The 17,041-nt window shown below is 47.6% G+C and overlaps 1 protein-coding gene across 1 annotated transcript in view; it reads left to right on the top strand.

Moving 5' to 3' along the window:
- LOC142560808 (rho GTPase-activating protein 29-like) overlaps positions 1–17,041 on the top strand; it is a 250,426-nt gene that overhangs the window by 47,362 nt on the left and 186,023 nt on the right. The window lies entirely within an intron of this gene.

The following is a 17,041-nucleotide window of genomic DNA, read 5'->3' as shown; positions in this document are numbered from 1 at the left end:
AGACAAGAGAAAACAGACTTGCTTTGCGATTTTTTTTTTGTCTTTAGACATGTAATACGGCGGAAACGACATTGAGTGGTCTGCTTTATCGACTTGCAACAAGATTTCAGAGAATGACTCGTCTTCCGAAAAAAAAATGCAAATGAGCGTATACCTGAAATACATATATACTCTCGACAGACTGCCTAATTCCACTATTTGAAGAGGAGTTGTTATTTACGCGAGAAGTCCCTTAACAGAGACCGGAAAATTGCCGTGCTTGTCGAGTAGAAAACTGTGTCGAACCGTGTATGTATGACGTATACGAAAGTGTGACTGTTCATATAATTTAAAGCGCGTGACATACGCTATACCTTCAGCCGTTCGAAAGATGTTGAAGCTACCTTTACCTCGCGACGTCGGTTAAAAGCACGAAACTATATATTTTGAACCATATTCCGCCCGTCTGTTCGTCCTTCCCTGTGCGACGCTGTCGTTGTCGGCAGGCTACATAACCAGCTCGCGTCCTCAGTTTCGCCCTCGCACTATCGTCACGCATGTAGGATTGAGGCGACGACAAAGCAAATGAATGAAATCAACAGAACTCTATTCGGGCTTACTTGTCCCCTCCCCCCCCCCCCAAACAATGAAAGGAACTAATTGTGCGCCATAAGGAAACAAGCGCTAGCTGGCCATGGAGGAGGCGCTATACGACAGTTTAAGTGCGCATCTAAAAGAAGAAAAAAAAGAAAAAAACGCGCCCACACCATCCGGTAGAGAGCACACGAAAAAATGGCGTGACATATATCGAAACGACAATCGAGTCGCGCCTGTATCAAAGTTTGCTTTATACCGATACCTCGCAGTCGCGTTCTTAATCAAATTGGCCGCCTGGGGTTCTTTAAACGCACGGTATACAGGAGCGTCTTTTCTTCTTTTTTTGCATTTCGCCTTCATCTGAATAGCGGCTGTCGCGGCATGTATAAATCCAACCTGGGACCTCGTTCTCTGCAGCGCAAACGCATAGCCGCTGAGACACCGCGGCCACATGTCCACTTTATAGCAAATCTCGTATGAAATTGTATATGGGTACGAGTAAGATTCACGCTTCGAAAAAATAAAACGAGAAGACGCGGCGCTACAATGGCGATACCAAAATAAAGTAAAACAAACAAAAAAAAAGATCACCCGGCGATATTATGCAGCGGCCAACGGCACACGGTGTATCGACTCAGTTATCGCGCGCAACATTCGCGCTTCTCAATTTTCGCGGGCTTTTGCGTGCCCACGCACACTCTGTGAGCGGTGGCGCCTGTGCATGTGTAATTCGAATGGGTACATGTATAACTGGTGTATACTGTGCATGTATATTATACATGCACATGTAGGGCGCATGTGCATGTATAATTTGGAGAGATACCTCAAGGTCTACATCAAACTCTCCTTCCAAGATAAACTCTGTCAATTTCCTTCTCACTTTGTTTATTTATACGGACGCAACTAAAAGTTTGTAGAAGACTGGATTTGGCTCTTTTGTATTATTTCTTCCTCGCTCGACTTAACTGGCCCTTTTTCGCTCCGTCGGCCTGAACCCATCGCGATATCTCTTGCAGAATTTCTGGCAATTATCGTGGTAATCAGAAAATCGGGTCCTCAGAAATCTAGAGACGTAATGATTGTTACAGATGCCGTGCTTTCCGTCTGTACACATTTAACTTCAAATAGCCGGTCGCAGCTGCTGAGTATCCTTCAAACACTTGTGCAGGACGGGTTGTCTATGTCCGCTTTGTCCGGGCGCTCCGACACAGTGGGTCCACCGATTTGCGGACATAGTTAGCCCGTGGACTTTCTACATGAGTCCGCTGACCTGCTTGCATCGTCATGCCAAAATAGTCCGCATTTCACTATTCTTAATTTTTCCTTTATAAGAGATTTACACACCTTTTATTTCTAAACTGCGATGAATCATCTGCAATTTTCTTTTATTATTTTCCACAGCTAAAATTCTCGTGTAGCTTGAGCAAATGCCTTTCACAAGAATTCGAGGTGACGTTGTCAAGTTTCCGTTGTAGAATTCCGTGTTTAAATTTTACGTTTGATACTTCCGGTGTATGTATAATTAACCTCGGCTCTTCTTTATGACGAACCAAAAACTGTAGACCATTTCTTTTTCTTTTCCCTTCCCTCTTCTGTCACCGCAGAACGTTTGTCGTAATTCCTCCTGGTAGTCTCGGCTTAACGCTGCCAACATCAAATCTATCGTTCTTTGTTGCTTATCGATTAGGCACAATCCATGGGCTTAATATTACTGTCCTGCAAGTCCATTGTAGCGGCCAGAAGATTACGCTGCTAGTTTGTACTTTATTACCGCGACGATACTTTATTTACGGGCCCCTTTTTTATGAATAAGCCCTATCAAAACTTTGTTACTCTTCAGCTGCCTATATTTTACTTTTTATAGTTTGGTTTTCAAACCCGTTTTGTCTTTTGTTGAGCGCACTCTTCATTAACTCCAGTGTGGCCAATCTACATTGTAGGCATGAGCCATCTGTTGAGGCTTAAACAGCAACAACGACGACGACCACCACAACAACAGCAACAACAACAACAACAACAACAACTTCCTATTACGAACATACATTATTTGAGGAGCCCATTGAGTTGTCCCTATATATGTATGCATGAATAGAGACGAGTGAATTCTTTCACACTTGTGTGATGGTTGACAGCTTTAGATCAACTGAGCTGCTTTCAGTGCTGCAGTGCCCGTAGAGAATGCGTGTGCTTGTTTTCGTGCGTGTACAATGCTTCTTGATATTTGCTTCCCGCGTTTTTCTTTTTTTATTGTTTCTTGAGCAACATATTTGGGATTTGGGAATAGCCGGCCCTAAATTATCTATATGTCTCCATGTTTCTATGTATAAAATAAATCTGCGGATCCCACGCACTGTGGGAATTGATGTAAGCGAAGCTTTGTATGCTGTTTGCTTTGATTGACAATGATTAGCGGTGATAGTGGCGGCGAATCTCCAATTTCTTCTGCGTTTAGTGCAATACGACAGTGGTGTCCAAGTGATGTCAAACACCTTGCCTGCACCACTGCTGTTTGTGTGCGTAGTCAGAAGAGCGTCCGCGTCGAAAGCCTCTCATAGCGTCAGGGTATAACTGGTAGTGTTCTAGATATCACTCTAGACGCGTCAGCGCCATCCTCTCCATCACCTTTCCTAGAGAACTAGACCTTGTCTCGTCTGCTCAGCACGAAAAAAGCCTAAAGAGGCTGTCAGTGGCGATGTTCCTGGATGTTAAAGGCCCTTATGACACCGTAACCCATCGAGCCATCCTGGACGCTTTGGGCGATATCGGCCTAGGCGGCCTTGTTTTTCGGTGGATATTCAGCTTCTTGAAGGACAGGTCATTCTTTGTGCAAACAGAGGATGGTGCGCCATCACAACACACGCCTACGAGAAGACGCACCGCTTTCTAGGAGTGATAATAGACCGAGACCTCTCCTGGACTCCTCATATCTCCTACCTAAAAAGTAAATTAGTCATGATAACCTACGGGCTCAGATTTCGTGCGGGAAAGTCATGGGGTGCGCCTGTGAGTGCGATGCTCCAACTCTATAACGCACTGTTCCTCGGTCTCCTGCGCTACAGCTTACCTGTACTGGGTGGTACCAGCAAGACCAACCTCCGTGTCCTCCAGTCTGTACAAGCTCAAGCTCTGCAAATTTGCCTTGATCTTCCCAGATGTACATCCACGGCAGCAACAGTAGCCATTGCGCATGACCACTCTATCAATACGTATCTTCAAGTCGACGCTTTAAGGATGCATATCAGGCACTTCGCCCGACTTCCATTGCATCATCTCGCCTCCCTTCCTGCCGCTCGACCTCGTTCAGCGTTTAGCAGGATTATTGCCGCCAACCATGGAACTTTACCATAAAACTTCACGCCTGCAGCACGACCATCTCTACCGCTGTGGTGCCTCCATCCACTCCAGGCTCTTCCTGTTATTCCCGGTATCAAAAAGATAACGGATATGTCATCTTTCGCCCTCAAACAAACCGTGCTTTCATTCCTACATGACAAGCACAAAGAACGCATCCACGTTTACACGGACGGTTCTGTCTCCTCTAAAAGTTCAGCTGGTGCAGTGGTAATTCCCGCGGAGTCTGTCACCCTCAAGTTCAAGACGTCTCACATTACATCCTCGACGGCTGCAGAACTCGCGGCTATCCGTGCTGCTCTGGAGTTTATTGGTCACAAATCATCAACAATCATGGTCCATCTTATCTGACTCCAAGGCAGCTCTCCAGTGTCTGGTCTCCCCTTTCAACCACGGACCAAATGTGCAACTAGTGGCAGACATCCGACTACTCCACCATCACGCAATCAAAAAGGGGCACAACATCGTCTACCAGTGGATACCGGGTCACTGCGGAATTTCGGGAAACGACAGTGCGGATGACGCCGCCCGATCGGCCCACGATGGTGGCCATGTTATACCAATACCATTGTCATGAACAGATACAGCCACAAGTCTTCGCTCCCTCGCCCGCGAGCTTACGCAGAATCTGTGGAACACCAGTGAATTCACGAACGCACGTCTCCACAGATTGGATCCACGTCTGCAACTCCGTCTACCACCAGTGTTACCACTAGCGAAAGCAACACTTCTGTGCCGCCTGTGGCTCGGCGTGGCATTCACGAACTCCTATTCATTCCGCATTGGAATGGCCGACAGCTCTACTTGCGACACCTGCGGCTGCGAGGAGACGATTGAGCACCTCCGATTGTGACTGTCCCCGTTACAAAGTGCCAAGAAAAGTGCTCGTGACCGTGCTCGAAAAACTGGACAATCGCCCTTTTACAGAGGAAAAAGCTCTAGGACACCGGTCCAGACGGGCTTCGACACTCAAGGCCTTAAGGGCTTTGCTGAAGATTTTAAGGACATGCGAATTGTGCGACCGCCTTTGAGTGTTCTTGCGCGTAGTATTGCGTTACTGTATGAATTCTCCGATTTCCTTTTTTTTCCCTGTTCTTCTTTCTCTTTTCATTCCCTCTACACCTTTCCCCAGCACAGGGTAGCCAGCCGGTACTTACACTGGCTAACCTCCCTGTCTTTTGTCGTCCTTCTCCACGCCCCCCCCCCCCCCCTTGTGTGCGTAGTCCACAGAACACACAGGGAGACTTGTTTGCTTGAGGCGTTGTTGCGTGTCGTTATCCATAATCTCTGAGACGGTTGATCATTACCATTGCCTCGCATGGCACATCGCATCGTGGCAGAAGTGTTAAGCATTAATTGAATTATGGGTCTGGCTGTAATAATTCAATTAATATATTTTTGTGTATACATTGTATGCATACATTCGCGATCTGCACCACGTTTCGCTGCGTAGCGAAGACGTTCCTGTTCCGCGCGACGCTACTTTCGGTCCCGGGTGTCCTCGAAGCTGAGTGCACGGTTTGGAGCCATTTTGCTGGCGCGCGTTTACGTTGTCCTTCTGCACACGTGGCCAGCCCGCTGTTGAGACTCCAGCTCCAAGCGCTCTCTTCAGGTTATGGGCGATTGCAATGTTGACGCTATCACCGCCCATACACAGCCCTGCACCTGCATTTTTTGTCGCATAGGAAAGCAAGCATCACGTGTCGTGCGCACAGACTGTGAAACGCTGCCGCGGCGGCGCCAGCCGGTATGCGCGGAGGCGAGCGCCATCTGTTTGTGTTGCACGAAACCCAGCGGCGCGCGCTAGCAAGACTGCAGCAGCAGCGCCCGGAAAGTCGGGAGAGCAGGCAAAGAAAGCTTCGCTTTAATAATAATAATAATAATAATAATAATAATAATAATAATAATAATAATAATAATAATAATAATAATAATAATAATAATAATAATAATAATAATAATCGTCCAGAACGTTATACTGCTGGCAGGGGGGGTTTCACCGTGGTGCATTTTGCGCGCTCTTTGTGAAGTGTGCCTAATCAAAATTATGCTATTCCTTTATTAGCTATTGCTTTTTGTTATTCCTTCTTTCATCAGTTCTTCTGCCCAGTATTTATTACCGTCTATATAACTAGTTATCCTGGAGGGCATGAGCGGTGTTTTGGGGCAGCAGCAATACTAACAACAACGACGACTACGACTACGGCAATTCAAGGCGCAGTTCCTTCACCGCCCGATTCATGGCCGATCCCCCAGAGTGGGTTGCGACATTTGACTAGGGAACAAGAACAAGAACAAGTATGATGTTGAAGCACGTATGTGATGTTTGACTGTCACAGGTACTGGACTACGCTGCCGCTATTAATACAGGTATATCGACACGTTATTCGGAGGCTTGCGACTTCTGTTTGTGTATGTAATGCGCGTTGACATCGCTTTTTCTTTCATTTTTTCGTGCCTGAGTATAGTGTACTTTGGAATTTAAGGATCATTACCTTAAAGAGGTCTACCCTCCTGTTTTTCTACATTCAAACTAAAAGTAATCAAAGAAATAAAAGAAAGCTAGTTATATGGTCGTTTCCATTCGAGGGCCCTGTGCTGTTGCAGCAAATTGTTTTCGAGCCGAAGGAATCGTTGAATGAAGCATTCTGGTTTGTTTATTTTTTACGCGTTAAATTTCTGGCGATGGAGGAAATTCTGTTGTCGTTGCTATTTTTATTCGAGAGTATCGCAGGTCTATGCGGATAACATCGCTCGTAAGATGCAGCGCGTATGATTTTCGTTTTTTTTTTTTTGCCGGTACGAAGAGAGATAGAGATAATAAAATTTTATTCTCAGAAAACGCAGTCTGTGCCCTTCAGGTTGGCGGCCTCCCTCTTCCAGGTAGCCGTGGGCCATGTCCATGTTCCGTGACCTTTACGAAGAAGAAAAGAAAAATAAAACTTGCTTCTAGCCTGCCTGTGTACTTTCGCTCATTGATGTGCAGCGAATATTCGACTGGCATCGGCCGGGTGACGGCGACGGTGCTTCGCTAATGAGCTCGAAATATCCGAGTTCCTATACACCGCTTCATTGAAATGCAAAGCTGTCTATCTAAATACTTTGACCTGCGTACTTATTGTGACGACGTAAAAAAAAAAAAAGATATCTCTCTAGCTCACCGCGGGCTTATTAGCGCTCGAAGCTCGCCACACTGTGGTCCTTGTTACGTAATAACCGAGGTTACGAATTGGGTATTCGTTGTTCTTCCGGCGGAAACGATGAACGTTCATCCAGTGGTGAGGCACCGCAGTTCTCACCGCAGAAAAGAAATGATTTTGCTTTGCATTTATAGCAGAACACGAAGCGCACTTATAGTAACGTAGACCTACAAACCAGGCGGTGCGTAAACCACAGCGCGCCGACGATGGTCCTCGCGCGAGCCGAAGTTTCACATGCAGCTGGGCGCGTACGTCGACATGCCGGCTCACATGTGTATACACTCTTAAAACATAGGGTTCGTGCCAGTCACTGTGGCTAAAATGTAGCGATGGTTTGTCACAAACTTTACCAAGGTGCTTGTAATCGCACGTGGTAACGGTGAGGGTATAGTAGCAGTTAACCACCCCCATAACCTAGTGCATGTCTATTATGTAAAAGGTGTTCAAAATTAAGCTTTATGGTTTTCTTAAAATCGGGCACTGGGATACGCGTGAAGACCACCTGTGCAAATAAGTTGTGCGGCCAGGGGGACACAAAGCGAGATGATAATTATCGCTTTACGGAGCCCAATTAACTAAAAGTGAATAATTAGCTTTTTGTTGACTGCAGTCAGTGGGTACGTTTGTACTGAAAAGTTAGAGGCAGTCGTATTTCTACACAGTATCAGTTGGAAGAATTCTTCTAGCGTGTCGGTGCTTCCAGATATCCGACTGCAAGTTTTAATTGTCGTTCGCGCGATTTCGCATGCAAGAGAGTTAGGACCGGCGCAAAAGCTGCTCCCTGATGAGACGCAGGTGTTGCGTGCGGCGTTTAGTCTGACAACGGGGCAGAGGTATTGTAAAGGTGACAACTGTCCCCCTTCCCCTCTCGACTGGCAAAATAAGAAATCGAGAAACCCGACACCGTTGTCGTGACACGCGACCGCGCACCCTGGAACGATGGCGGCAGCTGCCATGCCGAGGTAATGGCGCGAGCGGAGAAGCAGGAGGGCACTGCGCGTGCGCAAAGGTCACTATAGACGAGCGGGCATGGCCTGGGCTACGCAAATAAAGTGACTGCTGATTTCCAAGCATTGTAAGTTTTATTGAAATCAAGAGCAGCAACTGTACGGCACACTGCGCTGTCACATCTTGATTTCGCCAGCCGACAGGGGAAGGGGAACAGTCATCACCTCTGCCTATGCCCCCGCCCCGTTGTCCGGCTAAACGCCGCACGCAAAAGCCGCGTCACATCAGTGAATAGCTTTGCGCAGATGCTCACTCTCTTGCATGCGTAATCATGAGAACGATAATTCAAATTTGGAGTCGGATATCTCGGAGCACAGACACGCAGGAATAATTCTTCCAAATGATACTGTGTAGAAGCACGACTGCCTCTAACTTTTCGATACAAACATATCCTCTTACTGCAGCCCACCAAAATCTAATTATTCAATTTTAGTTCATTCGGCTGCGGACAGCGATTATTATCACATCACTTTGTGTCCCGGCCCCGGGCCACATGACTTATTTGCAGAGCTGGTCTTCGCGTGTTTTCCAGTGCCTTATATTAAGAAAACCACGAAGCTTAATTTTGAGCACCATGTATACAGATCGTACGATCTTAGTGAACGGCACTAGATTCGCAGGAGGCAGTGTATACACTGTCTCACAATCACGTTGCACTCGTTTCACAGGTATGAGGTACAGAGCGTTAGCGAGTGGCAGAGGTTGTAGCAGGGCGCGAGTATGAACGGCTAGCGAGTGCCGGTTGACGTGAGTACGAGTGAAAGTCAGTGACGGTTGAATTAGAGAAAACGTGAGTGCGAACGTGAGTGCCTGTCTTCGAGTGCGTGAAAACGTCAGTATGTATGCGAGGGTGAGTGTGTAGGCGCGAGTGTCAGTGCAAGTGACTGCAGCAATGCGATGGCGGCGTTGGTAGTAAGAGCAGGCGCAAGTTGAGACGCGAGTGAATGCGCGTCAGTGGGAGCACAGCCTGCGAGAAGAAACATCGGTGTGTGAGGGAGCGTGGGTTTATTCTGACGACCTGCATGGCTAGACGCCGCCAGCAAGACGGACCCCTAATTTCCTGATCGGAAAGGTGCACTGAAATATGCACAAGGCTGCGTGTAGTGCAGGCGACGCGTGACGTCACACTGGTGCGAAAGTAGCGCCACCTCTCAGCAATATCTCTGCGGACTCGCGCACATCGAAAGAGAGAATAAGCAATTAAAATAAGGCCGCAAGAAAATATAATACCCGGGGCACGAAGGGGACGTTAATGTTAGTATTTTTCAAGTCTTTTAATTTCCTGAATTGCAGTATATCTGAAGCTACTGCTATACATGCGCACGTTTAATGACAACAAACGTCGCGATGTTGATAGCTGCAGAAAATGCTGTTTGTTTGCCATCAGCGATTCCATCAAAAAAGATAATTAGATGACAAAACTTCATCAACTTTCACAACAACCGTTTAAGAGGAGTATTCTTCTGTAGGAAAATCTTAGGTTCCTTCAGAAATGTGTATCTTTCATATGCAGCCGTAACTGCGAAGAAGTACTGGGAGCGGGCGTGCGCATTCAACGGCCGAATGAGTTGTAAGAACGCACAATGCTGCAAATAGCATTACGTGGTTATCCCATTAAGTATACGTCCGTGTTGCACCGCGCAAGGGTCAATACGGTATAAGGCATTAAGCAGTTAGCTGTCATTCTTTTGTGCTCTTGGGTCACAGGCATAACTTTTGAGGAAAGAAAGGTTACCGATAGCAGGGCTTAGCGTTGCGCGCTCCAACTCCTCGGACGATGCCTTAACTACACGCGCGTGAATGTTGTTGGCGGTACGCTGCAGGCAAGCAACTCCTGCTGGGCAGGAGGAACAGTGCCTCGCCAGCTGCCAGGCTTCTCACGACGCTGCCCTGGTGAAGACCGCCGCCAGTTGTGTTGCATGCGTCGCGCCTCATATTCGCCGAATAAGACTTGATTAAATCAAGCAGGCTGGGCGACTACTTGTCGCCGCCCCGTTACAAAGGAGATGCCAGTAATAACAGTAATTTTCATCAACATCATCTCGATGGTTCTGGAGATGAGATCGTAGGCAATAAACGTCGGCGCTAGCCTGCGCCCTGTAGAATATTACGCGGATGTTGCACGCTGCCCTTTCCATAGGGATCTGACTTTTTTTTTCGGTCACGATTGTCTTTCATGCGCACTGTGCCGGAGCGAGCCAATCGCGGCGACCGAGTATTTCGATCAGGATCGGGCACGACCGAGATTGAAAGTGGTCGTGTAACACTGGTATTAGATAACGTTAGCTTGATGTTCACTACCCGTTCTGATAAGACCAGTGCACACACACACGCTGAGAAGAAACCTAGTGTCCTTGCACTATGCGTGCGCAGAACGCTCGTGCCAGGAAAGGAAGGCAGGACGCCGTCCTGGCTCCGCCACAGAGCCGAATGAACGGAGCGCTCAATCTCGCTATCGCTATCTCGCTATGACTATCTCAATCGCTATCGCTGTCTCGCTATCGACGGCACATGCGCCGTCGATAGCGAGGCAGCACGACAATGCCGGCGCTACGGTGCGAACGTGGCTGGAGCGCCCGTGTAATTGCCGTGGAGACTAATTCCCGCCTTTGGCGGTCGCCGAAAGTAAAGCACGACTCGCCCGCTAGGCGGACCAGCCCGTTTATACACTTTACGTGGATGCAGCCGAGATGCTCCGTCGTTCAGCCTACATGGTGAGCGTCGTGTAAATCAGCCTGCAGGAAGTGACCTCAACATCCTTCCGGACCACCACGGTGGCATCGGAGGAGGCGGTCATTGTCCTCGCCCTTGTGGAACGCCCAAAACATGACGGTGCCATCCTCACTTCGGTCTCGCAGGAGGCCCGTCGCAGTCACCTCCGAGTCCAGCTCTTGCGTTCCGCCTATCCTACCCTCCCCAACGCACCCTCCATCTCCCACTGTTTATTTTTATTTATTTAAAGATATCTTACAGGCCCCTAGAAGCATTGTGTAAGGGGGGAGAGTGCTCTCAAAGGTTATACAATAATTATAATACATATGTGAATACATATACAAGAAATACAGCGCAAGAAATGAACTAATATGTAGTAATGTAATGTTAAAAATTGTGCAAAAGACAAACCGAATGCTTTAAAACGGGGGAGGTCAGTGAACAAGAAATTTTCACAAAGTAAAATATAACTAATAGAATTACAGAGCAAGCGGGACAATATTTGGCTATAATAAAAGAGTATTTAAGGGGAGTGGCGCAATAATAACAGGAAACTCAAGACATACATGACTATATATGGACTCCTGGCCACGGTTCTCTCAGTGGGAACCACCGGGAGCACGCCGTTACCCGAGCTTTTGCCATCCGTGCCCCGCGGCACAAGGAACTCACATGAAACCCATAGCTCCTACCTATTCGAACTTCCTCCGACACTACCGCCTACCCTCACTCTGAAGGAGGCACCTGCGTGGCAGAAACTGCAAACACCTATCCTCACGTAAGCCTCTATCGCGCCATACAAGCCACCCTATATACACTCCCACAAGTTTCCCAACGCGGAGAGTCTGCCTCCCTGTATCACACCACTTAGGCTTGACCCAACCAGTGCTGGGCAGTGTCGAATATACATATCTTAAATACTATCTTACATACTCTTTGGGTATCTCGTATCTGCATCACGATGCGTCTGGTAAGATGTGCATCAGTATCTGTATTTCCGATACATGAAACAATGTATCGCGTATCTTTGGATACAAGGTACTGGCTATTGCAACGTCGCCTTGCTAAACTATAAATGTTGGAGAAAAATAAATTGGAAGCATTAATCAGAAAAGCCATCAAGGCTGCGCTTGGTCTGCCTATGACTACGTCAAACGATATGTTGTTACGACTGGGTTTGCATAATACTTTAGATGAAATTGCTGACGCTCAACGTACCGCACAGAGGGAGCGGTTGCTAGGTACACCAGCGGGTAGGTATATATTACAGTCAATTGAAGAATCGGTGGCTGTGTCGCACGATAGGGCGCCCCTACACGAGTTGAACGTGAACCTTAGGGCAAATATCATGGTTCGTCCATTCCGCGGAATGTGCACCCCGTGCACAATGTAGGGAGGCGGGTCGCGAGAGCTAGGGCTTTGTTGCGAGAGGCAAAGGATCAGGAGGAGGAGTCTGCGTTTGTTGACGCCGCATGGATTAATGGTAAAAATGCTTATTCGGTGGTGGTAGTAGATGGCAAAGAGAGCGTTAGAAATGCTGCTTCCATTTATACCAAAGACCCGGGGGTTGCTGAACAGGTGGCTATTGCTCTAGCACTAATTGATCCTAGAAGCGTTTTGGTGTTTAGCGATTCGCGATCTGCGATTACAGCCTTCTCGAGAGGACTTGTTGCGGAACCGGCTAACAGACTGCTGCAGGGTCGGGATATCACTTCGCATACCGTTACTTGGTTCCCGGCGCACATGGGGACAGTGGAGGGAGCCCCGCGTAACCTCAACGAGGTGGCGCACAGGGAGGCACGAGGATTAGTGTGCCGTGTACTCCCTGAAGGGGCTGGATCTCCCGCTCCTGAGTACAGGGACCAACTGTTAACCTACAACGAAATCACCAAGCACTATTACTTAGGGCGCAGGGCATTCCCGTTGCCACATCCTAAATTAAGTAGGCCGCAGGCGGTTACATTAAGGCTTCTGCAGACACGGACGTACCCTAACCCGGTCATCATGAATAAAATTAATCCGGACTGCGGGGTTTCAGTCTATTGTAGTAAGTGTGGGGGTTTGCTCGATTTACAACACATGCTGTGGCGCTGCTTGGCGTTGGCCGGTGATGGTTCTCGAGGTGAACAGTGGTGGCAGCGAATGCTGCACAGTGAAGTGCTGGCGGACCAACTCAGGGCTGTCCAGAGGGCCCGTGTGATGGCAGAGGGGCTCGGCCTCTCTGTACCGACGTGGGAGCGGCCCGCATCAGTCCCAGACTGATCCTTCAGGACCTAAATAAAGTTCTTCATACCATACCATACCACTTCTCAAGCTTATACTGCTGCCACTAAGCCGCTTGAATTTCTAGAGGCACCGAATTTTCTATTGGGTGGCCTTCACAGGCAAGTTGACCCTACTCAATACCTCATGCTTCAATGCCATAGCTACTATAGTGCTGCCGCCTGTATCGTGTTTCTACGTATTCGCTCTGATTGCGTGATATGGAAGCGCCTTTCTATTTTACTTAGATATATTTTTCTTTTTTTTTAGCTCACCCTTAAATTTCTTACTGTTAATCACCAGGTAACCGGAGCTACAAGTTGGAGCAGTGTGAATAGCGGCGGCGTCCTGTGACGCTCTGTGCCGCTACAATACGTATCAAAAGTTTTTGGGCTGCACAAGATTTCTCGTAGATGCAAAATGGTAAAATGAGTGCACGTTAAGGAATATGTCGCTAGCGAGGGATTTGGGCCAGCAGATAAGTACAGTATGAGAGGTCGCTGCAGCTTTGCGTCCTCTCTGTTTACAGGACACGTCACAAAAAAAATGTTGCTGACAGCTTTGTTACCGCTGTAAACCTGCCCCGTGATCCGGTAATGCGTAAACGGTAATACATTTACGAACAAAGTTAAAACTCCACAGCAGTATTTGCGCCATCGGGCAGAGGCTTCTTATTGACGTTTTTGTAATTAGATGGCGACCCGCTAGCTGGCCGGCATGCAAGCAGAGCAGCGACTCGCATCAATGACAAAAGCGACGAGCGAAAACCGCTGACGGTGCGGCGTATGAAAACATTTCATCTTAAGTAACTACACCAACCCCAGTGAATTGTTTCGGAATGAAAATTTTAACATTAAACACGAAAGAAAAAAAATTTCGAGATACTGACAGACATTTAATTCCAACGAAACAAGGTTTGTGGGAGTTAAATGCATTTCCAAGCAAACGTTTCGGTGCATACGCGTTTGCTCCGACATTATAGAGATCTATAATAAGAAATTTGCCAATTTATCGAAGTACCTTAAGATACAAATGAAAACTATCGAACCGGAAACATTAACTGCGATAGCATCTTGCATCTGTATCTCAAATACTTGTTGCCCGGGTATATTGTGTCGTGTCATGATAGAATCCCCAAGTATCTTTGCGCAGCCCTTGCCCCAATACTCCCAACCTTTCTCTATAATCGCAAACTCAACCCCCGAAAAAGTGGTTCTGTCCCACTAAAATCCGCACCACCAGCAGCAGCCGGTGTGGCATGCCGGTCCGGCCATCGGCAGCCTATGGACTCCTGGACTTGGGAGTCCCTTCACTGGCGCGACACGCAAGCAAGAAGAATCAGAATCTCTCGTCACTCGCGTCTTTTCATTCCTTTCAAAAAGTGTTTTATCCTCCTCCTCGGAACACCCAGAAACAACCTCCCCTACTGCCCGCGGTACGCTCAAAGAAGTCTGCGGTGACGTACTTCGACTTTCGTACGTCACTTTCCGTGCGCGCTCATTGGCTGGTGGAGCAGGACCGCTGCAATCACACAACGCGCTGTGTACTGCGTCGCGCGCAACGAATAGCATCGCCGAGATTAATCGTCCGACAATAGGTCCGCGGAATGTATCAATGGATATGAAGAAACCGGAAGAATGACGTAGGCATGTGTTTTGACAATGTCTATTACTAGATTGACGTTAGAAATGCAACACAGACAGTTGTGACAGTGCAATTGTTGACGGAGCCGAAGAAATGAAGATTCGAGCGTTGTGCTCTTTCGTTTCGGTAACTACAGTAGCACAGGGTTGCTCTGTAACTTTTACAAAACTCTTCCTATATACTACGGACACTTTTTTTCGTAATAACCAGGCGTTGGGCCATAAATCACAAGCACCACCAAACTTTATTGCAAGTTATTGAACGCAGGGAAAACGAAGCAGGTTTAATGCCTGATTATCAGGTTAGGGTGTTGCTGACGGGTCGTTGTCGAATTACGCGTGACAAAAAATTGCCAGTCTCGCCGCAGTGCGAAGCAATAAATTAAATTTAACTTACGGGGTTTTACGTGCAAGAACCACGATTTGATTATGAAGCACACCACATTGAGGGGGGACTTCGGAACAATTTGGACTACCAGTGGTTCTTTAACGTGCACCTGAATCTAAGTACACGGGATGTTCTCGCAGTTCGCCCCCACCGAAATACGGCCGCGTCGCCGGGATTCCATCCCGCGACCTCGTGCTTAACAGCACAACGCCATAGCCACTAAGCAACCACGGCGGTCACGGCGAAACATTGATCGCGGTAGCATGCTTTAGTATTGCCCTTGCACTTCTCGGACGATGTTCTAATTACACGCAAGTCCAAAATGTTGGCGAGACGCTGTTGACAAGGCAACCCCTGCTGGGCAGAAAGAAATGCGCTCTAACGCTGACTTTATGTCAGCAAGAGAGTTTAGTAATATGTGTCTGGAAGTTTGCTCGCAAGAAAGTAAAGAATTTTCCAGTCCAGTCCAGTCCCACTAATGTATCTGACAATATGATGCTGGTAATTTTTATGTGTAAAAATGATAAGGTGGGTACGTCTTTCGGCAAAATAAGGAAAACAGCTGCTAGGCGCAACCCACCGCCTATTTCAGAGAGGATGCTCATAGCGTCCATCCATGTGTCCATCCGTTCATGAAGAGCGCTGGCAGTGGTATAGCAGGCGTCACCCATCGATGGTGGGCAACATGAGACCAGATGTAATAATCTTCTTCGCTCGTCAGCACCCGGTGAAACATTCGATAAGGTTAGCTTGTTGTTTAGTGACCATACTGCTCAGACTATAGTAAATAAACATAACAGCGAGAAGAAACGCTAGTGTCCTTGCACCATGCGTGCGCAGAACACTTGTGCTAGGAAAGTGGCCCCGCCACCTGCTGATCGAGTGGAGCGCTGGCGGAGCGTCCACTTCGCTTCGTCATTGCTGCGGCAGAACGTACTCTACATCGGGAGGCCCTCTAAATGTGTGCTTGAAAACGGCGCATGCGCCGTCGATAGCAGGACAGCACGACAATGGTGGCGGTGGCGGAGTAGGCTGTGTGCCTCGGACGTCCGTGTACTTGCTATCGCAATAAAACGGAGCGTGCTACGTAGAGCTTAAGAGGCACGTGTACATTTTAGTTCACGAAGAACGATGAGCTGTATGGTTGATATGTTTAACAGTGACGTGTCGGCTCCCGAAATCCGTTCGCCGCTTTCTGCGTCGAAGTGAGAATGTCATTCCCTCTGTTGGAGATAAAACTGTTATTTTTTGCAGATTGTGCAAGAACGATTTTATCTCCGAAACAGATAATTATGTTTTAAATTGACGCGGAAAGTGGCACGGATAGCACGGGTCGACAAAAAAGAAAAGAAAGAAAGAAAGAAAGAAGAAAAAAAAGAACGGGTATACTCAACTCCAGTTGACAAAGGGAAGCATTCCTGATGGAATTGTCTCGTGAAAGCTGTGTCGTTATGCAAGGAGGTCTTAAAGATGTGTATATGTGAGGTTTGGGTTTGGAGGTATAAATATTATTTTTAAACAGCAGCCTGCTATACGTAAGAAATGTTTTTACTTGCAGTTATTAGACTGACTGGCAGACTGCGCACGTTTGCGTGCAGTACATCGTATATAATTATTCTGTTTGAATGTTCAGCTGCCATTCATAGTGTCGTGTTGCACTGGTGGTGTTCCTGATGAGTCGGTTCCTGCTGTAGTGCAACTGGCGGATCGAAATGCGCCAAGCGTCTCAACGCGCTCGCGTTCCCACTATAAATGCAACGGGTCGACGCGTGCGTAATTGTTTCGATGTCCGGTTTGTGTACTAGAGGTCCTGAGTTCGAATGCTGCCGCCGGAGAGTTTTATTAATGTTTATTTAATTATCTATAACGCCGTATTTCGTGTCAAACGATCAGTTCGCAAA

The sequence above is a fragment of the Dermacentor variabilis genome, chromosome 10 (genome assembly GCF_050947875.1).
Source record: "Dermacentor variabilis isolate Ectoservices chromosome 10, ASM5094787v1, whole genome shotgun sequence".
In the NCBI taxonomy this organism is placed as follows: domain Eukaryota; kingdom Metazoa; phylum Arthropoda; class Arachnida; order Ixodida; family Ixodidae; genus Dermacentor; species Dermacentor variabilis.
Note: the sequence above shows the minus strand (reverse complement) of the source record. Positions and strands in the feature narration are given on the sequence as shown.